Genomic DNA, 24,707 nt, shown 5'->3' on the forward strand with positions numbered 1-24,707 from the left:
AAATATTTCTTCATGTGTAACAATGTCATACAAACAAAAATGCTGTATTAAGTACTTGAAACATTAAACAAATTTTAAAATGGTCATTAAGAAGATACAACTTATTCATTTTATAAGGGTTTTTTTGGATTTAAATGTTCTATTGTAAAATATAATTAAACAATTACAAAGAAATTGGCAAAAGAAATAGAAAGTAATGTTTCCATCGTTTGTTAGATTTCATGCAGTTGACTCCTCAGAGGTCTCAATTAGGAAACTTTGATTTAGAAAACTGTGAGTAGTATTCATATTTTGTACTTTGAAAATTATCTGTCTTATCAGAGGGTCGGTATCCCTTAAGAACTTATTTTTAAAAAAAATAACAGCTTAACAAAAGCGAGGACCTCAAATGCTTTTTCCTAGACCCGATTCTACAAGAGGAATTTTTGAATAAATTTAAAATGTCTTGAAAATGAAAACAAGATATATTTATTTATTTTCTCCATTCGTTTTGTTGCAAATATATCCCGTTGTATATAAGCTACATACAGTATAATTACAAAAGTAAGAGTTTTTCTTTAGTATGATATTTCCCCTATTGTCTGTTTAATTTCAATTGTTAATCAAATTAACCTTAAGATAAAATCGTTTGTTTTTTGATATGCATATATCTCAAAATAAATTCATATTAGTACTTCACAATGCAACAAGATAAAAAGCAAACTCTCACATGTTCTCTTCACATAAACTCTTTAAAAAATGCCAGAAGAACATGATAAATGGATGTAATAAATGGATGTTATTACTTTTCAGCATTTTATATGGAAATTTCCTTTATTGCAAAGTTTTCCATCACACTTGATGCTGGTATTCTTTGCTTTGAGTTTCACTAAAAAAACAACAAAGATGAAGAATAAAAATTAGAAAAGAGTTATCAAACTTATACACATAAATATGATTTTTAAATATCATATTTTTTATTTTAATGTTTTTGGATTTCTTATCATTGATTTATTCATGAATTTATTTAGATTGATTAGAAAAATAAATAGTTATCAAAAAAGTTTTGTGAATAATTAAACATGATGACCATGATTAGATGGACATTTGATTTTAATTTATAAACTAGTAGATCTTTGTGATATTCCTATTTAATAGTGGTTTGAGCAAATGAAACGAAATATATATATTATCTCCCTTTAACCACTTTTTGATACGAAAATTCATTTTGCAAGACAAAAAATCGTTTATGCTTATTAGTTTTGAAAAATAACAATTTTTAATTAATACATACAATATGTCTGACAGTATTGTTTTCCTCTAACTTCTGTACATTCAATTTTCTTCGCCCTTTCGTAGTAAATCTTATGAATAAAAAAATGAAAGATTTTTGAAATAGAAATGCTAGAAATTTATAATATAAAAAAAAATCAATGAAAAAAAAAATTGAATAAAACAAATCAATGGCTATTATACTCACTCTATTCTTCATGGACAGACTCTGGATGGGAAAACCATCTCTGGTTTGTATGAAGACAAAGAAGCTCAAAGGAACAAAGTGAATGTCTCATCTGGGAAAAAAATGTAATTTTATAATATTTTTTATTTATACTTTCCGTCATTTTATATGGAAGTTTCCTTTATTGCAAAGTTTTCCATCACACTTGATGCTGGTATTCATTGCTTTGAGTTTCAATAAAAAAAATCTAAAGTGAAGAAACAGATTAGAAAAGAGTTATCAAACTTTTATACATAGATATGATTTTTAAAAATTATATTTATTTTTTTTTAATATTATTGGATTTCTTATCATTGTATCATTCTTGAATTCATTTAGATTGATTACAGAAATAGTTATCAAAGAAGTTTTGTGAATAATTAAACATGCTGCCCATGATTAGATGGACATTTGATTTTAATTTATAAACTAGTAGAACTTTGTGATATTCCTGACTAACTTATAGAGGTTTGAGTAAATGAAACTATGTATGTATATATATATATATATTCAAAAAATTATTTTTCCTTGGTATAGGGATAAAATAAAATCCAAATTCAAATGATAAACTCAAACTTTTATCTAAAGCGCTTTCGCCCCATGCGGGCTCATCAGTAGATTTGAAATTGTAAACAAGTTACATTATGACGTCATTCTCGTGACGTTATGTAGGCAACGTTAAACATAATGACTGTGACGTAATAGTAATCACAGTTAAATGAAGCGCACAGATAAAGTTTTACTGTTCATCTGATCAAAGTTAAGCGCCTATTATAAATGTACAATAATGGAGACATTTTATATAAAATGTACATAATAAAATAATTTGATATAAATTCCTTTTAACAGTTCAATTTTGGTTTAAACAGATTTATAAAATATTGTTCTTTGGCTTTCCGTAATTGTTCATTTTCCTCGTTTATTTTGTAAAAAGGAAATATATAAAAATGTCCTTTGCCACAAGAATCAAAGTGTTCACTACATGGCGTGTTTCGTATGGTCGGATCCTTAATCTGTTGTTTGTGCACGCGAACACGGTCGGCTAATTTGGTTCCGGTTTGTCCTATATAATTTTCCTCACATGTAGGACACGTCATACAGTATATAAGGTTTTTAGATTTACACGTCATAGAAGATTTAACGTCAAACTTCATTCCATTTTTAAAAATAATGGTTTGTCCGGTTTTTAAAACTTGACAGGTTCCGCATCGTGGATCCTCGCACTTAGAAACCATCGGTTTCTCGGGGTTCGATGTAAATTTGGCAGTGGTAAGAATCTTTTTCAAATTGGGAGGTTGACGCCTGCTGTGTAGTATATCCTGTGGTTTAATAAGGTCCCTTAATGTTTCTGATTGTTGAATAATAGGGAAAAATTGTTTGGCAGTTTTAAAGATGTTGTGATTTCTTGGGTTGTGGGTTAGAACAAAAGGGATCTTTTCGTTGTTCTCCTCTTCGTGATGTCTAATAGTACGTAATTCGTTAATGGGTATTTCCTTTGCCTTTTGTATAGCAGCCTCAATTAATTTTGATGGATATTTTTGTCTAGAAAGAAAAATTCTTAGTTCACACAGTCTTGTATTTCTGCGATCCTCATCAATAACAATAGTACAAATTCGCCTGGCCATATTGAATGGGATGTTTCGTTTAGTATGGGAGGGATGGCATGAGTTGAAAATCAAATATTGATGGGAGTCTGTGCTCTTGTAATAGAGATCCGTTATGATTTTTCTTCCCTCTTTTATAATAAGAATGTTTAAAAATGGCAATTTGTTTTCACTGATTTCCATTGTAAAATGCATACTTTCATGGAGCCGATTTAGAATGCTGTTAAACTGTTGTAGATCTTGTAGAGATTTTGTCCAAAAAATAAAACAGTCATCTAAATAACGTTTCCAGTTTCTTTCAATGTATGTACCAAAATCCTCTCCAAAAAATGTTTTGCATTCCGAAAAAAGTTTTTCCTCCAGAAAACCTAGAACGAGAGTTGCGTAGGTAGGGGCGACTTTCGTCCCCATTGCTGTCCCTTTTGTTTGTAGATAGTACTTGTCATCAAAAAAGAAATGACTATTTTGCAAAACTATTTTAAGTCCTTCGAGGATAAATTCTTTTGAAAATCTCGGCTGGATTACATCTGGGTGCTTGTCAATCCAAAAGGAGATGGCTTCTAGTCCTAAATTGTGGGGAATATTTGTATATAAACTAGTAACATCAAAACTCACTAATTTCGTATTTTCTTCAACACTTTCTGGAATATGGTTGAGAAAATCCATGTCGTCCCGAATAAAACTGGGTACTAATTTGCAGAAAGGTTTTAGTATAATATCTAGCAAATTGCTAAGTCTCTGTGTTGGACAAGAAGGACCAGCTACAATAGGGCGTAGTTTTAAGTCTGTTGGACGTGGCAATTTAATATAAGGTTCACTCATTTCCTGTATTCCGTTTTGAATTTGTTTAGATTTATGAATTTTCGGTAATCCGTAAAAGTTACTAGTTTTTACTTCAAAATTGAGAAGAAAATCTATCTCCTTTTTGGTTAAATTATCGGAAAATTTTGAAGTATATTTTTTCATTGTAGACATCGTCTTCTTGTCTTCATTCGAAGGTAGTTCCTTGTAAAAGTTTATATCATCTAGTTGTTCTAGGACCATATCTTTGTAGTGTTCTTTGTCCATAATAATAATAGTTCCTCCTTTGTCAGCCTCTTTTATGATAATAGTATCGTCACCAGTAATATTTTTCAGTGCTGTTCTCTCAATTTTTGAGATGTTATCTCGCACACGGATATCGCTGTGATTGTTGTATGCAGATTTTTTCAAACAATTAATGTAATCGTCCAAGTGTTTGTCCCTGTTTGATTTTGGTTTAAAATTACTTTTGTTTCGAACTAAGGATTCGTCATTGTAATCCGAATTCTGGAAGAATTCCCGGAGTCTTAGCTTCCGACAAAATTCTTCTGTGTCTTTGATTACATCTACGTCGTCTTTTTTAGGCGTAGGAGTAAATTTTAGGCCCCTTTTGAGTAGTTCTATTTCATCCGTAGAAAAATTCCTTTGAGATAGATTTATAATTTTGGGGTCGACTTTAGATGTTTTCTCTACAGGTATTGGAAGAGGAATTTTTTCATGCGATGTTTGCGAAAGTGGCCCTTCCCTAAAAAAGAATTACTCCCTTCATATTGCTGGTTCATATTTCTGTTATTAGAAATGTTGTTGCTCATTTTGTTTTGCTGTTTGTTGTTCCAAGGCGCTTTAGATAAAAGTTTGAGTTTATCATTTGAATTTGGATTTTATTATATATATATATATATATATATATATATATATATATATATATATATATATATATATATATATATATATATATATATATATATATACATATATATATGTATATAGTCTCCCTTTAATCACTTTTTGATACGAAAATTCATTTTGCAAGACAAAAAACCATTTATACATATTAGTTTTGAAAAATAACACTTTTTGATTAATACATACAATATGTCTGACAGTATTGTTTTCCTCTAACTTCTGTACATTCAATTTTCTTCGCCCTTTCGTAGTAAATCTTATGATTAAAAAATGAAAGATGTTTGAAATAGAAATGCTAGAAATTTGTAATGTAATAAGAATTCAATGATTGATTGATTGATTGATTGATTGTTTAACGTCCCTCTCCAGAATATTTCACTGATATGGAGACGTCACATTGCCGGTGAAGGGCTGAAAATTTAGGCCTATGCTCGGCACTTACGGCCTTTGAGCAGGGAGGGATCTTTATCGTGCCACACCTGCTGTGACACGGGGCCTCGTTTTATACGGTCTCATCCGAAGGACCGCCCCATTTAGTCGCCTTTTACGACAAGCAAGGGGTTACTGAGGACCTATACTAACCCGGATCCCCACGGGGAAGAATTCAATGAAAAAAAAATTGAATAAAACAAATCAATGGCTATTATACTCACTCTATTCTTCATGGACAGACTCCGCATGGGAAAACCATCTCTGGTTTGTATGAAGACAAAGAAGCTCAAAGGAACAAAGTGAATGTCTCATCTAAAAAAAATGTTTTAAACTAATGAATTTGAAAATGATACATCTTAATACATTACTGTATGCCTGTTAGTATTGCTGCTTCTTCTTGATTTTGTTCGTTCTACCCTTACCCTTTTTTAATAAGTAAATGTAATGATTAATGAGATTTATGAAATAAATATATACACATTTATATCAAATATCTAGAGTTACAATATAAAAAAAATCAAGGATAAAACAAATAATGAACAAATAGAAAACAAATATACTCACCATATCATGGACAGACTCTCTGTGAAAACTCTCTGTGTTTTGTATGAAAAAAGTGCAGCTCAACTGAATGTCTCATCTGAAAAAAAAAAAGATTTTCGTAATACGAATGTTTCACATAAAATTAAAATTGTTCATGTACTTCTTTTTACATTTATACAGCTGAAATTTTATTGCTAGTGTTTTTTTTTCATTAAAAAGTTACAAAATTCAGTTCCAGTTGTGATACAACTAACTTAACTTTTATTAACCTTCAGAATCTGTTTATAGACCCTTTTCCCATGATATATTTTGCCTAGGATTTATTCTCATTAGCTGCCATATTGTAGGGCAACATTCTCAGATCCTTTCATTATTCATCCAAGTTAATTTGATGTACTGGTTACAGAGGTAAAGATGACCATTTTGCGTTTAACTGAAAATTAAAGAAGAAAAACATGAGAAAAGAGTTTTTAAACTTACACACATGAATATTTTTGAAAAATTGTAATAAATATATTTATATTATTCATCTTAATATTCTGGGATTTCTTACCCATAGTTCTTCATTTATCATGTTATTTATGAAACAATATTTTCTGTTTCATCAATTTATTTATGAATACATGTATAACAATTTATTCATGGGTTCAGTTACTTTTTGCTTATCTTTATTTTGATAAAATTTGATAAAATTGGTTAAATAATTAAGGAGTAATCAAAGAGAGTTTATTTATGTACAAATGTATATAAATATTAAACATGCTGAACATAACTAAAAAAATATTTGATTTCAATTCATAAACATAAAGATCAAAAGATCCCCCCGTTATTCTTGAAAATTAGGAAGTGGTTTCAATAAACATAAAAAACATATTATACATTATCTCCCGTTTACAATGATTTTTAATGCATTTTGCAAGACAAAAAATCTTTTAAACTAATGAGTTTGAAAATAGTTCTTTTGAATACTTAACACATTCCTCTACAGCATTTTTTTTTCTTCTAATTTTGTACATTCCATTCTCCCCCCCCTTTTTTTTTTTTACAAAAATAAACACATTTAAAAAAATTGAAATAGAAATACACATGTATATCAAGCATCTAGATTTTAAACCACAAAAGGATTATATTTTGAACAAGACAAATCAAAACAAAAACGATGAAAGTCACTTTAACCATCAAGATAAGATTCTTTATGGTAAAACGCTCTCGGTTTTATATGAAGAAAGTGAAGCTCAAAATAACATCCGAATGTCTCTGTCAGAAATTAAAATGCTTTTTTATTTTATTTATAATAAAAAGGGACATGTACTTCTTTTGATATTTGTATAGCTTGAAACTTTTATTGCTAGCATTTCCATTAAAATGTTAAAAGGTTTTAAAATTAGCTCCAGATTACAGTTATGATACAATAAACCTTACTCAGAATGTATTGCATCATGTTCAAAATACTCAAAAAGAGACTATAACTTTACATACATTAGTTTAAAGAAATAACAACTTTGCCATATCATAAGGTGCAACACTACAGAGCTGATAAGAATCATACTAAGAATTTTTTCCGCATAGCATATATCCACAATGGATTTCTGGATGAGTCTCATTTCCTCTTTTAGGACTTCTAGGTCAAAGCATTCAAGTTTTGTTATTGTTATATCCTTCCTATAAAGATATAAAAAAAAGTATGAAATTGTATCCAGACAATTATTTATTCAATTATGCAATTTGAAATCGAGTATTCAAACACAATAAACCACTTTTCTAATTTGTTTTTGTACACATCAGTCTGTTCAAGGTGTGATGATTCTCAATTTTAAATTTACTACATTTTCTTTTATTCCCAACATTGAAAAAAATCAACAACGATAGTTTTAGATTCAAATGGATAATAAAATGAAATGTAAAGTGGTTCTACTATTTCAGAAATGAATTTGATGTATAACCATAATATAAAGAAAATTTCACCGAGTCAATTGGAAGGGCGATAATTTGTTATCACTGCATGAAATAAAAAAATGATTTATACATAAAAACAATATTTTGAGTCAACATATAAATTCATTTTAGAAAACATTCAAACGAAGCCCTGCTTTTTAAGTCAAAATATCCCATTGTTATCTATGCCTGTAAAAAAAAAATTGCATCTATCAGTAAGAACTTTGTTTAGGTTAATTTTTTTTAATAACTTTGAAAAATTATTGGCAAAAGATGATAGAATTTAGTTTTATTTGGTTTACTGAATGTACATTCAGGTATTTACTGACACAACAACTAGTGCGAAGGTGCAATTCTCTGATGACATTTTCATGTATTTGCATGTAACTATTAATCTGAGAATTGAAAATTGTGAAAAAAGTTTGCTTCCCTCCACAATGCAAGAAAAAATATTTTTTTTTTAAGATTAAGTACTGTAAATGCAGTTTAAATTGAATATCTTAGAAAGCAACAAATGTCAATGTTCTCTTCTATAGACTTGTCAGTCGGAAAAACAAAACGACTTAGAAGTTGCCTCATACGCAGAAAGAATTTTAGACATGGTGACAGTACTTGACGTGGTCGGAATAAAATACAAACTACACAGGTACTCTGGCCATCTGGGAAAAGTCTTTATCTTTTGAACATGTCACACAAAATATTATTCTTTTGTGACACAGGGAAAATATAAAATATAAAAGAATCAATATCAGAAAGTTCAAAATGCAATTTGGTATTCATGTCCGTTATTGAAGCAAATCCAGCAATATTTTATTTTCAGAAAGTGTATCACAAATTCATATCGAGTTAAGTATGCTGTGAAAAGCGCTTTAAAATTCTCGGCTTATTTAGATCACTAGTGGAACTTTTGACAACCCATTTCTTCAGGACTATCGGGAAGAATTTACCTTAGTTAATCACAGTAACATGTAATTGATAAAAAATTCTAAAGCAAATATATTGATCAATCTTTATATCATCTGATATTTTTAACATCACATTATTTATACCATAAATAACATTTCGTAATATATTAATATTATATATTGTATTTACAGGTAACATTGTACTTGATTATTACTCATTGCTTTGGTACTGACAAACACATATCCTCATCTAAACAAACATGGTTTTGTCGTCTTTTGACGGTACATAGTGCCGTCCTGTAAACATTGCACTCAAAAAATACGCATGCATGAACATCCTCTTAGACTTACACATGTTAAACAAATAAAGGGTAATACCTTAGTCCATAGTTAACTTCACGTTATTTCAATTTTCAGGTAGTATGAATTTTAATTATTTTAAAGATACCTGTATATATCTATGAATCATCTTTGAAAATAAGCATTTTGACCCTTGAAATGTTCAAAGTCTCTATGAAAATGCGTGCACATTATTGACAAAAGAGATATATCTGTATAGTCACTTTCCACCTTTTATTTGCTTCTTTGTTTTTATTTTTATTTTTTTTTTGTTCTTCAATTTTCATCGCGACTTCCCTCAAAGTTTTGATGTTGGTTCTTCTTCGCTCTTGATTTCAACTGAAAATTTAATAGGCATATTCATATATATAGATCTACATGCATATTTATTATTATATTTCTTTATGATAAAAGCATGATTTCTTATTTGAAAACTCTTCTTTAACAATACATTTCAAGCAATTACAGGGCACCTTTTTTCCTTGTAAAAGGACTAAAAAATAGCTTTGTTCTGGATTAGGCACAAGTTCTGTAAACTTATTACGCCCTCTCATGTAAATTACACATTTAAATTGTCACAGTTAAACAGTTGTTCTTGTTAAACAAATGAATTATAAATAGAGGGAAAATATTTATGCAAATAATTAACTTCAAACAATTTTAATTTTCAAATATTAATTCAAGCAGCTGAAAGAGTTAAACTGTATAGACATTATCTTTTGTTCTGAAATTTTTTCTCCTTTTTCTTTTTAAGGGAATTACTGTTCTTACAACGAACAGTTTCTAATAAACTACTCATAAAAATGTTCAATAACTGGGTTTTTTTTATTTTAAAGAAAGTGGAATCTTTATGTAATTTTTGCACGTGCATAGACTGCTTAACCTATGCAAAATCTATTATTTGCTTTTAGATTACTTTGTATTCTATATAATTGTCACTTAATGCATATAACAAGTCGCGCCTCAGAAAAAAACAAAGTAGCATGCTCCTTTTTTAGATGAGAAAAGAGTGTATTCTTTAGTGCATACATTTCTTTGATATCAATGCATTTCCGAAAAGAGTTACCAAGTCTGTGTTTAAAAATGCAACTGTGAAAAACGTTTGATGCATTTAAAGAATTTGACAATGGATACAATTGGGAATTTCTAGTCATATGGTGAACTGAGTATTCAAAAATGATATCAGTATTAAAAAGATATGTAAGTAATGTGAGCGATGTAGTGAGACGCATTCCTTTATCAGTATATCAAGAGGACGAAAACCAATATTTATTCTTAATTATTTCTAACATCACAGAAAAAATAACTCTCTTTACAAATTTTTCATGAAGATTTACAAATTTTAGTACACTATACACGTATCTACATTTTGATGTATGCCATCCTTTTGTTTCGTTTAATTTTATTTTAACATTAGTACTAATTGCCCTGAGAACAAATACTTTCACATTTGTTATTCCATTCCAATTGTACTTCAACTTCTTTATACAGAAACCAGAAAAAGACATTTATTAAATGATTATTTTTCACCCTGATTTAAAGCAGGAGAAAAAAAAATAATTATTCAATTATTGATAAAGTCAACATCAAGCATTAGATTTTAAAAATTAATCATCTGTTGTGTGCAGGAAGGACATTTAGAAAGAAGATTTTTACAAACAATATTGCTAATAGACACGTTTTAATCAGTTGCTCAAATGCTTCATCAGTAACTGTATTTAATAAGGGTAGAAAATGAAAATAGGAAGCCCTCAACCTCAAATAAAAATATAAAAATTTTATTGACTAGAATAAATTTGAACAGATGAATGCATAAACATGGTTATTAGTAGACTCTCTTATACAAGTTACCAAATGCAAGTCATTTGGTATTGGGACTTATTTTTAATGAATGAAAAAAATTAAATACGGTTTAAATCTGAGAAGTATTTAGCGTACAAAAACATCTAATATCTTGTATCTCAGGTACAAAGTAAGAAAGAGAATATAAGGAAAATCTTTTAAGTAAATAGTGTGTGTAACTGGGTCATTATAACTCAGAAGCTCTCTAACATGCATTTTTATATGTTGTACAGCTATAAACCCTACTATACATTCAATTCTGTCTTCAAAGGAGGGGCAGATGATAAAAAAACATATTTCTTTTTGTGGTACTCTTACATGAAAAAAAGAACAGAAACATTTACAGAAAAGTTGCTTAAGAAAAAAATTCTTTTTACTTCATGCATATCAATAAAACTCAGCTTTCCTGCATTGAACAAAATTCATTTCTTACACATGAATTAAGGGTATATCTCGTTACCGTGAAGCTATTTAAAGGATTGATATGTTTTTCACCCTTTCATCTTCAACGATAATTTATGTAATTTTTTTCCAAAAATGTCCTAAAATTCAAAATAAACGAAAGACACGTGTACGAGAGTTGTCCGTAAAGTTCTTGGACAAGCTTTAGCATTAAATAAAAGTTGAGTCATTGATATTTATTGTTAGCATATTTCTAATCGTTTACTTAATGTGAATTGTAAAATGTAAAAATCTTATTCAATTTCAAATGTTCAATAATGATTTTGTCTTCATAATTAGACTTGGAATGGAGACCCGGAGCACTGCAAAATTTTATTTAAAAATTATCTATCACTTTATAAATTTCAATTGTATTTTATAAAATTCTGCGGAAATCTGGATGACTTTTACATTATAAGGTTGGCAGAAATTATCACGTCAAACCTGCAAATTATGAACGTTCAAAGTTGTAAAATGGCTGAGCAATCAAAGTTAAGAACATATTAAGACAGTTGGAATTATTAAAAAAGGGACATTTTCGGAATAGGTGGGAGTGAGCAGTGATAAAATTCTGCGTAGACATCGGATAAACACCTGCAGAGACCAATACATTTTGTAAACAATCTGGAAAACATAGTAAAAGAAGCCGTACATTAGTATTTAAGCGGCATATAATATTTTTGGACGGAAGGAACAGTTTACAGGATGATATGCGTGAAGGAAAACCATCATTCCGAGATTGCAGTGCTGTAAAAAGTAAATTTAGTAACGTGACTTTACCATACTTCCGTTAATAAAACTGTTTTTACGCGGTTGTATGATTACAGGATATGAGACAAGTGTTGTTAAATATTATTATACGTATGAAACCTTAGCATTTCGTGCATTTTTATGACTGGTTAAAGCGATATAAGAAATGTATTGAGTTAAACGGTGACTCTATTAAGAAAAGTTACATGTACTCGTATTATGCTTTTGACGTGGGATAAGGTCATGGATTTTCATTTAAGTGCTCTCGGTATGAGTGTGTTTTTTTTAATCTGATAAAAATATATAACTATCTGTGCTTTGTATTTGTTGAAAACTTGAATATATATAAAATGAAACACCAATTAAATGAAAATAATAATTTCATATATATTATCAATGTTTGTCAGTAATTATCAATGTTGTCCACGGACTTTACGGATAGCGCCCGTGCAATACACAAATAAAAAATAAATAGCAATTTGAGGAGATTATTATTTTCAAGGGACACAAACAGATAGAATAGAACAGAAAGAATAAATTAATTATTGAAAAACAAAATAAAAACAAATCGGAGATAAAAGCATCGACTTTATACAAGTTAGACTAAGTCTTTAAAAAAATAAAATAAAGTATCTGTATTTTTAATGCAAAGATTTGCATATTAATATATTTTAAAGGTGATATTTGATTTAAGGTATGATTCTTCTCTGGTTTCTAACTAGATGAAATATTCTAAGTATACATGTATTTGTTAATATCTCATATATTTAGATTTAAAAGATTTAAAAGGTCATATTTTTCTTTTCTCATCAGAATTGCACAAATTTAAATAGATACGGTAAACTGAGTTTGAAATCTAGCAGGTACTATATTTTTGGCGGAATGGTATCTTTTTTCTGATTCTCACAATTATTGTAGAACAATGAATTTAGTTAAAAATTTTAAACAATCAAAGACTCCAAGAACTTTTCAAATGTAAGTTAAATTTATAAGAGACTAAAGTTTTGAAATATATTAATAAATATGATTTTCCAAACAATCTACAATTATGTAAGCTTTGAAAACTTCCGATCTAAGTATAGATATGAGCCAAAAATCGATAAAAAGTGCTTTTTCTCTCTAATTAAACGGTCAAAACTTTTTTGTTTTTGTATCATTTTGTCTTCTTTATCAAATGCAAAAAAAAAATATTCAAATATACACATACAAAAATAACAAATATAACCCGAAAATTTAAGAGAAAATAGAGAAAATTCTGATTACACAAAATCCATTTTTGTTTAACAATTTGTATCAATTTGGTATTATCATCTTATAGACTCTATATGGTAATATATTTTTATGCAAAAAGAAAAACATTAAATCATTGTATCGCATGATTGGATGCAGTAATTTTTTATTTTTATGTCCAGGGAAAAGGTAATGACCTGATCTTGACGCTAATATAAAACGGTCAAAACTCATCTAACTCATACCACCACTTGGTGATGTTGTCTTTTTGATTCTGTAAAAATTTCATTAATTTTTGAATACAATAAATACAGCTTTGTGCGAGAAGAATCCTACCTTAACAGCAATATTCGCTAGCATTATACAGCAGATAGTGTACTTATGTAAACAGCCACAGAATTTTAAGAAAAGCAACATATAAATATTTTACTTTATTTTCATTTTTAAGATATTTTACTTTACCTATAAACAACAATCACATGTTTTAACCATTAAAACATTAAGTATATATTTGTAAAGAATTTCGATCATAAAATAAAACAGAATATGACACTTGATGATCTGTAGAGATACTGCCAACTCGGCGCTAAGTAGGTCATTATATTGAAGAGTACACATCTTATTATGTATCCAAGGGACCAGATGTTTAAATTGAGGAATTATTATATGAGACTCAATTTGTGACTTAAAGTAAGTGATTTTATTATTGTAGATATATATATATATATATATATATTTATTTTCTTATTCAAGATGTCTGTTTGAGATTCAGAGTTTTTAAAAATATATCAAAATCTATTCAGGAAACAACGATGAACGTTTAACTGACAAATACGAGATGTATGGTGATTAATAGTAAATATTTTCCTTCATCTTATTTTTTTTAGATAAAACAACAAAGTTTACAGTAATATCATCAGTTGTACTCGGTAATATCATTTTCAACACAAATAATGCCAGATAATTTTTATTTGTTTTAAGGCAACGCAACGCACTAATACATTTAATACCAATGGAATATGCTCACGCCACATGAACATTTGAATAGCTTGTTAAGCATTTATTTAATTATTATTTAATTATTTAGTGTAGAGTTTCCTAATAGAGATGGGCAGTCCCTCTTACAACAAAATTTAGCAAATTTTTGAAAAGAAGAAGGTATGGTTTCCATACAAATTTTGCTCTGTGATTTTCTAAAAAATGAAACTGGTGTAAAAGTTGAAAACTCATGCTTTTTAAATGATTGAAGTTCAATGCAGAAAAATCATACAAGTCATTTTTCTCACATGTGTTTTTAAATGCTAATTATGATGTCATAAACATGTGCATTTTCCCGTATTTTCTTAAAAAGTTGCAGAAGACACAAATTTTTAATGGAATTTTCTTTCAGATAGCATTGTTCACAGGCATCGCCCACAAAGATCTTGAGATGTGTGATTTGTCATTGAATTTTGCACAAAATATCAAACAATTAATGTGGGCGACGGCTGTGGACACTGTTTTCTAAAGGAAAATCACCATTGAAATGTGCCATTTTGAGGCTTTTTCTGTTGAAAATAGAGAAATGCTTCACATTAATGACGTCATATTTACAGAATGGTAAACATTAATACCATATTCTTTCCTGATTTATCAGAGTCATTTATTTAACTAATATTTAAACCAGTTTCAAAACTTTTTTGATGTCATTACATTTTTAGGGCACAACAAAGCTAACACCATACCTTCTTCTTTCTCTCGTTCACTTTAAAAAGATCCTTTTTTGTTATCAAATCATTGAACATAAAAAATCGATACTCAGTAGTAAAGGACACCGTTAAAAAGTATGTTTTGGTAAAAAGGGGAGGGGATAAAATCATATCTGTGCCACTTTGCTGAACATACCATATGATTTCAATAGGTAATGCTTTGTTAATGCATTAACAATTTCAAATAATAATATTATATGCATGAATTTGATGTTTGAATCGAATATACCACAGGGACAATTCGTGCGGCTTTAGCATGAGTTCCTCACGAACAAAGTGTGTGTCATGTAAAATAAAACTTTCAAAATGTACAACATTGAAAGATAATAAAATTGTTTCTTATATAAATAAAGATACTAGCATATAATGATTGATTGATTGTATACTGTTTAACGTCCCTCTCCAGAATATTTCACTGATATGGAGACGTCACCATTGCCGGTGAAGGGCTGCAAATTTAGGCCTATACTCGGCACTTACGGCCTTTGAGCAGGGAGGGATCTTTATCGTGCCACACCTGCTGTGACACGGGGCCTCGGTTTATACGGTCTCATCCGAAGGACCGCCCCATTTAGTCGCCTTTTACGACAAGCAAGGGGGTACTGAGGACCTATACTAACCCGGATCCCCACGGGACCTAGCATATAATGTATTGAGATACTAATTACAGGGTTGAAATATATCACCTCTGTATTCTGTCGTATTCAGTGAATGCATGTAGATTAGCATGCAATTGATAAATTACTTTTTAGCTCACCTGAGCCGAAGGCTCAAGTGAGCTTTTCTGATCACATTTTGTCCGTCGTCTGTCTGTCTGTCTGTCTGTCCGTTTGTAAACTTTTAACATTTTCGACTTCTTCTTAAGAACCACTGGGCCAATTTTGACCAAACTTGGTTCAAAGCATTCTTGGGTAAAGGGAATTTTAAATTGTTAAAATTAAGGGACATATCCCCTCGCAAGGGGAGATAATCAAGAAAAGACAAAAATAGGGTTGGGTCATTAAAAAATCTTCTTCTCAAGAACCACTGGGCCAGTAAAGCTGAAACTTATGTGGAAGCATCCTGGGGTAGTGTAAATTCTAAATTGTTCAAATCATGACCCCAGGGGTAGGGCGGGGCCACAATGGAGAATCAAAGTTTTACATAGAAATATAAAGGAAAAATCTTTGAAAATCTTCTTCTCAAGAACCACTGGTCCAGAAAAGCTGAAACCTATTTTGAAGCATCCTGGGGTAGTGTAGATTCTAAATTGTTCATATCATGACCCCCGGGGGTAGGGTGGGGCCACAATGGGGAATCAAAGTTTAACATAGAAATATAAGGGAAAAATCTTTGAAAATCTTCCTTTCAAGAACCACTGGGCCAGAAAAGCTGAAACTTATGTGGAAGCATCTTAGGATAGTGTAGATTCTAATTGTGCAAATCATGACCCCCGGGAAATGGGCGGGGCCACATTTGGGAATCAAAGTTTTACATAGAAATATATAGGAAAAATATTTAAAAATCTTCTTCTCAAGAACCACTGGGCCAGTAAAGCTGAAGCTTATGTTGAAGCATTCTGGGGTAGTGTAGATTCTAAATTGTACAAATCATGACCCCCGGGGGTAGGGCGGGGCCACAATGGGGAATCAATGTTTTACATAGAAATATATAGGAAAAATCTGAAAATCTTTTTCTCAAGACCACTGAGCCAGAAAAGCTGAAACTTATTTGGAAGCATGCTGTTTTAATGTAGATTCTTAATTGTTCAGATCATGACCCCCAGGGGTTGGGTGGGGCCACAATAGGGAATCCAAGTTTTACATAGAAATATACAGAATAAATCTTTGAAAATCTCCTTCTCAAGAACTACTGGGTCAGAAAAGCTGAAACTTATGTGGAAGCATCCTGGGATAGTGTAGATTCTAAATTGTTCAAATCATGACCCCCGGGGTTGGGCGGGGCCAAAATGTGGAATCAATGTTTTACATAGAAATATATAGAAAAAATCTTTGAAAATCTTCTTCTCAAGAACAACTGGGCCAGAAAAACTGAAACTTATGTGGAAGCATACTGGGGTAGTGTAGAATTCAAATTGTTTAAATTATGATCATTGGGGTAGGGTGGGGTCACAATATGTATTACAAGGGGGAAATCTGGTAAAGAACGGAGTGGCCAAAGCTTCTCAGGTGAGCGTTGTGGCCCATTGGCCTCTTGTTATATTTTACCGCATTTATTTTAATTTAGAAATACACAAATGCTTTATCATCAGTTAAAACAATTCGTTCAAAAACTCATCCTAAAAAGTTTTTAAAATTGTTTTTTATAATAACATTTAAACTTCCTTTTAATAAAAACGTTTAAGAAATAAAAAAGGGTCTTGGAAAGCTGTTAAACATGAAAGCTGTTAAACATTTATAGTGAAAGTTTTATCAATTTCTTAAGAGAACCAAAATAAACATCTAAATCGGAATCACGCAAATGTTCTTTAATTTTCTAAAACATCGTTTAATTTCTCAATATTTCACTTTGTATATATAATAGTTATCGTAACATATAATATGTAGTGGCTTTCAAAGCAAAAAAAGTATTACACAGGATAAAGAATGAATAGATAACGCAGAGTATCTCTTAACTTGTTCCTTGACAGCCGTAATTACACTCAGTAACACTGTAGCCCACTAGAGTGACGTAGTCATACATGGACGTCTTTAAAAAGCCCAAACAGAAAGGTCGTGGAATTTATCGTCAGATCGTCGTGGAAGAGTCATTCTATTGTAAGTAAAAAAAAAATATCTAAAAGCAAAAATTTCACTAAGATGAAATAATCGGTAGATATATAATGCACATCTTTAAGGATATTTCAATTTTCTGTTTCCTGCTAATTTACTGAGTAATTAACTATTTAAATAAAACTTGACTTACATATAGATGCTGAGAAGAATCATAATGTTACAAAAATATTTCAGAAAATTATTTTGCACAAATAAATAAATATAATCAGCACTCAAGAGGTCAATTCTAAATTATTATACAACGACAAAAGGAAAATGGTAAAAAAAAATTTGAAGTTAATTCTCTCACTACAAAAATTGTCATTAATTATTCCTATTTATGAAATCCACACTCGAAGATATGATAAAGATATTATGAAATATGTTCTGAGAGAAATAAATGGACATGAGTAGTCTTAAGTTCTGTGGGTGTTTTAAACACACAAACATAAACGCATCTTTCGATTCTTGAGTTTATTAGATGAAGCATCTAATGTCACAGCCACTATCAAAATGTAATTTTTTTCTTTTTATGTATACAGTAAAACTTATTTAGTACGAACGCCGATATTGCGAATTTACGGATATAGCAAAGTCGTCTTGGATCCCCAGCTATACAAATTTAATGAATTTCTTATACAGTTATAACGAATATACCTCGCGGATATAGCGAGGTATCTTCATAGGTTCCAGCGACTTCGTTATAACCAAGTTCCGCTGTATTAGATGTACTTCATTGAGAAATAAAAATTGTAGGCACCTGTTATACATATTACCTTTTTTGTAACATCGTGAACATCGTTTTGTGAACATCGGTTTTTAATTTTTCCAATTTACAAAATATATAGTTTTAATCTATCTTTCAAGAAATAACAGAAACAAATAATTATTAAATTTAATGAGGGAAATCAATTTATTGTTGCTTTTCTTTGTATAGATAGTCTAATGTAGAGTTTTATGTATGAAAGTGTATTACAAGATGTAAATTGCATCTTATATACTAAAATAGCCATTTCTTTAGTGATTTAAATTACATATCATTGTGTCTCTCCAAATTATTGTTTGCATATTATGTATAATATATCATATACCGCGGTACTTAAACCTCTTCCCTGAATTTGTATGTTGTAAGTAAATATTTTTCGTTTTCCTCATGTATCATATATTTTAAGTGGTTTTGAGTGGATAAATGAACTAACACTTGAACTATAAGTTAAAAAAAATCCATTCGATATTATCCTCAAGACTTATAGTGCGCATATAGTGGCCTAAGATTTACACAGATTCAATTTAGTATAAGGAGTTGCATATGTGTGCAAATAGATTTCTTTCCTTTCGTAAACTCTATTTGCTATTCGTAATCTCTGCAATCAAAGAAAAATAAAAAAGGTAAAATCTTATTTTTAAACAATATTTATTTACTCAAAAATAAATGTTTCTGGACCAGTTAATATTTTCAGATAAAAGACTTTTACTCTTTATCTTTGCAGAACCTCTATTTAACCCAAAAACAAAAACTCTATAATTGTTTATCATAAAATCAATTACCAAAAATACATCTTATATCATATATAAAATTTTGTAACTTTTTTTCTTTGTGCATGTATAAAGTACACTGGTTCCAACTTCGTGAATTTGTCTCTTCAAAGAGATTTGTTTCTTAGAAATTCTGTACATCTAATACCTTTATTTGGTGCAAAGGTGGGCGTTTAAGATTTTTTTTCAAAAGAATTAGAAGCTTTGGTGTGTTTTAAAAACCTTTTCAATCTAGTTATCCCTGTTCACTTAATTCTGAGTAATTGCTGTATGTGCATTTTTCATTTGTGCACTCTTTCAAATCTGTAAATTATAATATTAAAATTTAGATAGAACTTATATCATTCTGAGCAAATTTGTGCGCAAAGCTAAAAATAATTTACGGTGCTTTTTTTCTTAAATGTGTGTCATAAACAAGAAAAATCTGTTATATAAAAATAAATTTGATATATAAGATCTTGAGATATCAAATCCTCAGAAGATTTTCTATTTGAGAAAATTCATAATGACATTCTCAAAGATATTCTAGGTGCATATAGAAAAGCATCAAATTAAGAAGTCAATGCTAAACTAGGTTTTTATCCACTTTACCTTTTATATATATGAAAAGATATAGACACTTGCTGATCTTTATCATTATAATAATTCTTTATAAATTTCTTTAAGACAACCTTAACAAACATACAAAACAAAATCCCGCAAATGCACTTAAATTAACTTAAATATTATTTAATTTCTAATTTAATATTTTACTTTATATATAATTGATATTGCACCATTCTATCTAGTGGCTTTTTAGGCAAAAAAAGGATCACTCATTATGAGCAATGTACATGTATTCACACGTGTTTCATTGATAACGCAGTGGTTCTTGAGAGTAGTCCTCTAGAGTGATGCAGTCATACATGTTTATAAACCCAAACAGAAAGGTCGTGAAATTTAACACCGAAAAGTTATCATTCTATTGTAAGTAAAAAGAAATTATATTTAAAAGCAGATATATCACTAAGATGAAATAATTGGTAGATATAAAAAGCACATCTTTAAGGATGTTTCAATTTTCTGATGAACTAATAGATCTGTTTCTTGCTAAATTGTAAAACTTGACTTAAATATAGATGTTGATAAGAATTAAAATGTAACAAAAATATATCAGGAAATTATTTTGCACAAATTAACAAATATAATCAGCATACAAGAGGTCAATTTTAAATCATTATATAACGACAAAAGGTAAATGGTAAGAAAAGAAAATGTTGCAGTTAATTCTCCATAAATTTTGTCAAGGCCTTAGCTGTTTCAATCAATCAGATTTCCGCGCACGGCATCCTATTTATATACTTCTCTGTTTACTCGGAGTGCTGCCGCGAAATTTTTTTGGACAAAAGTCAACCACCACCTCCACTCCATCCCCCACATTTTTTTTTATTAACCACATTATTTTTACATGTGTTTCCGGAGGCGCTTTTTATGCACTACTTTTGTTTCCAATAAAGTTTGATGTTGTATTTTACCGCATTATCACATCTGTATGTTGTAACAATATTGTGGCTGGGAGACCACTGTTTTGTAATCATTTATTGAACTGCATTTCTGGTCAAGCTTTCCATGATTCTGGTATATCTCCCAGCCAAATTCTTTGGTAATTGTTTATACACTTAACATGTCTTCTGTTATGAATTTTGGAAACAGAGCTTCTATGTTGCCTTGGTCTGCCAGTAAAGTTTTAACATAAAACCATTTGAGTAGTCTAAAGTTCTGTGGGTGTTTTAAACATGTAACACAAACATACACGTATCTTTCGATATTTGAGTACGTACAAGAAAATGATTCATACAGCATCTAATGTCACAGCCAATATCAAAATGTAAGGGTTTTTCTTTGTATGTATATTAGATGTAAGTCGGAGAGAAACAAAAATTGTAGGCACCGTTTATACATGTAACCTTTCTTATATGAACATCGGTTTGTATTGTTTTCTTGTTTACAAAATCCATATTTCAAGAAATGACAGAAACAATTAATGATGGAATATAACGAAGGAAGTCAATTCATTGTTGCTTTTCTTTGTATAGAGAGTCTACTGTAGAGTTTTATGTAGGAGAGTGTATTATAAGGCGTAAATAGTATTTTATATACTAAAATAGCCACTTCGTTACTTTCTGATCTAAATGACATATTGAATCAATGTTTGTACATTATGTATACATGTATATCATATACTTAAACCTAATCTGAATTTACATGTTGTAAATATTTTCGTTGTCCTCATGTACCATATATTTTAAAAACCATTCGATTCAATGCCCAGTTATTTTAATATCAATTCAGTTAATTCTTGAATTAGAATTAGCATGTCTCAAGAATTGCAGTGCACATATAGGGGCCTATGATGTACAGATTCAATTTTATATAAGGGGTTGCATATATGCCAATATGCCAATATTTTTTTTTCATTTCTTGAACTCTATTTACTATTCAATATATCTGCTATTCAAGAAAAATAAATAAAGTTAAAATCTTAATTTAAAAAATATTTAGTTAAACTCAAAAATAAATGTTTTTGAAATGTTTATATTTTAGGTAAAATACTCTTACTCTTTATCCTCGCGGAACCTCTATTCAATTCAAAACAAAAACTTCTATGATTGTTTATCACAAAATTAATTACCAAAAATACATCTTTTCATATATAAAATTATGTAAAGGTTTTTTTCTTTGTGCGTGTATTAAGTACACTGGTTCAAACTTCGTGGATTTGTCTCTTCAAAGGGATTTGTTTCTTAGAAATTCTGTACATTTAATACCTTTATTTGGTTGAAAGGTGGGTGTATAAGATTTTCTTTTTTAAAAAAGCTTTAGAAGCTATGGTGTGTATGAAAACCTATTTAATCTAGTTATCCCTGTTCACTTAAATCTTAGTAATTGCTGAATGTGCATTTTACATGTGTGCCCTCTTTCAATTTCTGTAAATTATAATATTAAAATTTAGGTAGAAGTTATATCATTTTGAACAAACGTATGCGCAAAGCTAAACAAAATTTACGATGCTTCTTACCTGGTATATACAAATATACAAATTTAATATTAGAGTTATAGTTATTAAATCTCCAGAATGTTTTCCACTTCAAAATTCGAAATCACATTTCAAAGATACCGTATATCCGGGTTTTTTTGTGTTGGAGATTTTGCGAAAAAGAGGTAGATTAGTACAGTTTTCATTTTGCCTAAGTTATTTTTTACGATTGAAGATTTTTTTTTGTTTAAAATGGTAATGTTTTATGTCACATTATAGCTGACATAATTTCAGCGTGTTTCATATTTTGCGAATTAAAAATGGTCGCAAAAATGCGAAAATTAGATCATCGCGAAATAACCCGGATTAGGGTATTCTAGGTGTATAAATAAAAGTATCGAAGTTATTAGTCACTGCTAAACAAGGTTCCTATTCACTTTACCATTCATTTTTATGAAAACATGTTAACTGCATATAATAATGCACTTTTAATATTAGCTTTCAAAGAGGAGAAAGAGTTAGCTTTGAAAAAAGTTATACTTCATGGCAAAGCAAGATTTTCAATCTTCAACAAAAATAAAACTTGACATCTTTAAATATTTTTAACAAGGATTCGAGATTTATTTGAAAAATTGAGAGGAATCTCATTTTCTTAGGCAGGAAAACTTTATTTCGATAGTTAAATTTTAAACTGTACTGATTTTTAATTACAGTATTACTTAGTTTCCTTGAAAAAGCCAAAAAGATCACAGCTTACAAAATTTAGAATCAGTGCACATTCACTTTATTCATTGAATCAGGAAGATATTGAAAACCTATAATCCCGGTTATGTTATGCTTGCAATTTATTGGTTGAAATTTAAAAAAAAAAACAATTGAACTTTACTACCCTGTGTATGACAATATTCGATTTCAATATTGTAATATTTTTGATAATAAATAAAACTAGGGTACCGATCCCATTAGAGAAATTGATTACCCATCTAATTATAATACTACAAAACATTTATATTACTACATAGATAAATGTTTTTACAGAAAAAACAAATCCAGGGACTATAAATAAGAAATATGCAAAATTATATAGCATGCTATAACCATTATGTTATTATAAATGTTCTGATATATTCTATTTGATTTCTTATTTTGACTGTATACGAATATGGTGATGTCGATGAATTGAATAAAGAAAAAAGAATACATACAGAATTTAACTTCTCGTTTAACTTATCAAAACTTCGAAATCGATGAACATGTAGAATAAAGCATGTTCTTTACTTACATTTCACAAAAGAATCTTTTACAACTGTTGTTTTAATCTAAATCAGCGAGTAATCATCCATCGTTAACTTCCTGGTGATATAGCGTTGTTTTTTATGTGTTAAGGTTAAAGTACACTTTTTGAATATGTTATCTTTAATAATCTAAGAACTGTACTTGTACTACTGCTTTTGATGTATGCATATGTGAAAATTCTAAGCATAATAAATAAAAAATCTTATATAGTCAGTTGGAAGATACACGTGTCTGGAGGACCCTTAAGTGTAAGGAATTCAAGTTCGATAAAATGAAGGGTAGTGTCATCTTTCAAAAGGGTAGAGAATTAAGAATAAGAAAAATGTAATCACATATTTCAGAAATATTCATATTGCAGTCCGATCCTCGGGTTCATAAAATCAGCATTTAAGTAGTTGAAAATGCCCACAAAATTTTTTCATAAAAATGTCAATAAAATTTGAATATGTACGAGGATTGATCCAAAAGTAATACCTCAGTGTCATTTTCTTTTATATCATATTCCTATTATCAAAAAAATATACCAAAATATGCTCCTATACAAATGTATTCAGCACAACAACTATTTGCTTAATAAATCTTTTTAAAAAAGACAACATCATTTTATAATAATAATTATAATAACCAGTTGTAAATTAAATGACGTTATTGTTATTTTGATTTTAAACTATGTGTTTTACTCTGATGCTATGAACAAGGAAAGTATCCAAATGGGGAAAGTACACCGCAACAGTGTAATGCATTTTGTATTTTAACTTTAAAATGGGAAAAAGTAGAGAAAGTTACGTTGATTAATCAGACTCACAGTATTTAATTTCAGAAACTTGTGCATAAAGGGAATTAGTAATTTTGGGGATGCCCTAACAAAAAAATACTATAGTTAACTATAGTTAACTATAGTTAACTATAGTTTACTATAGTTAACTATAGTAAATCAAAGTGTCAAAGTTTTCGCCAAAGTTTTTCAAAGTTTCAAAGTTTTCGCCAAAGTTTTTCAAAGTGTCAAAGTTTTCGCCAAAGTTTTTCAAAGTGTCAAAGTTTTCGTCAAAGTTTTTCAATGTATCAAAGTTTTCGCCAAAGTTTTTCAAAGTTTCAAAGTTTTCGTCAAAGTTTTTCAAAGTGTCAAAGTTTTCGCCAAAGTTTTTCAAAGTGT

General features: G+C 29.5%; 1 long non-coding RNA gene across 1 annotated transcript; it reads right to left on the reverse strand.

Moving 5' to 3' along the window:
- Positions 1-766: 766 nt before the first annotated feature.
- On the reverse strand, positions 767-24,400 carry LOC134239075 (uncharacterized). Its single transcript, XR_009986144.1, has 11 exons — positions 23,541-24,400; positions 9,052-9,281; positions 7,313-7,425; positions 6,033-6,196; positions 5,785-5,860; positions 5,574-5,643; positions 5,442-5,532; positions 4,975-5,044; positions 1,460-1,550; positions 1,274-1,343; positions 767-868 (listed from the first exon to the last, which is right to left on the reverse strand). It is a non-coding gene; the product is annotated as an uncharacterized LOC134239075 (long non-coding RNA).
- Between the last annotated feature and the right edge of the window lie 307 nt (positions 24,401-24,707).

The sequence above is a fragment of the Saccostrea cucullata genome, unplaced genomic scaffold, assembly GCF_032062105.1.
Source record: "Saccostrea cucullata isolate Sc308-1 unplaced genomic scaffold, CSIRO_AGI_Scuc_v1 ctg2206, whole genome shotgun sequence".
NCBI lineage: Eukaryota > Metazoa > Mollusca > Bivalvia > Ostreida > Ostreidae > Saccostrea > Saccostrea cuccullata.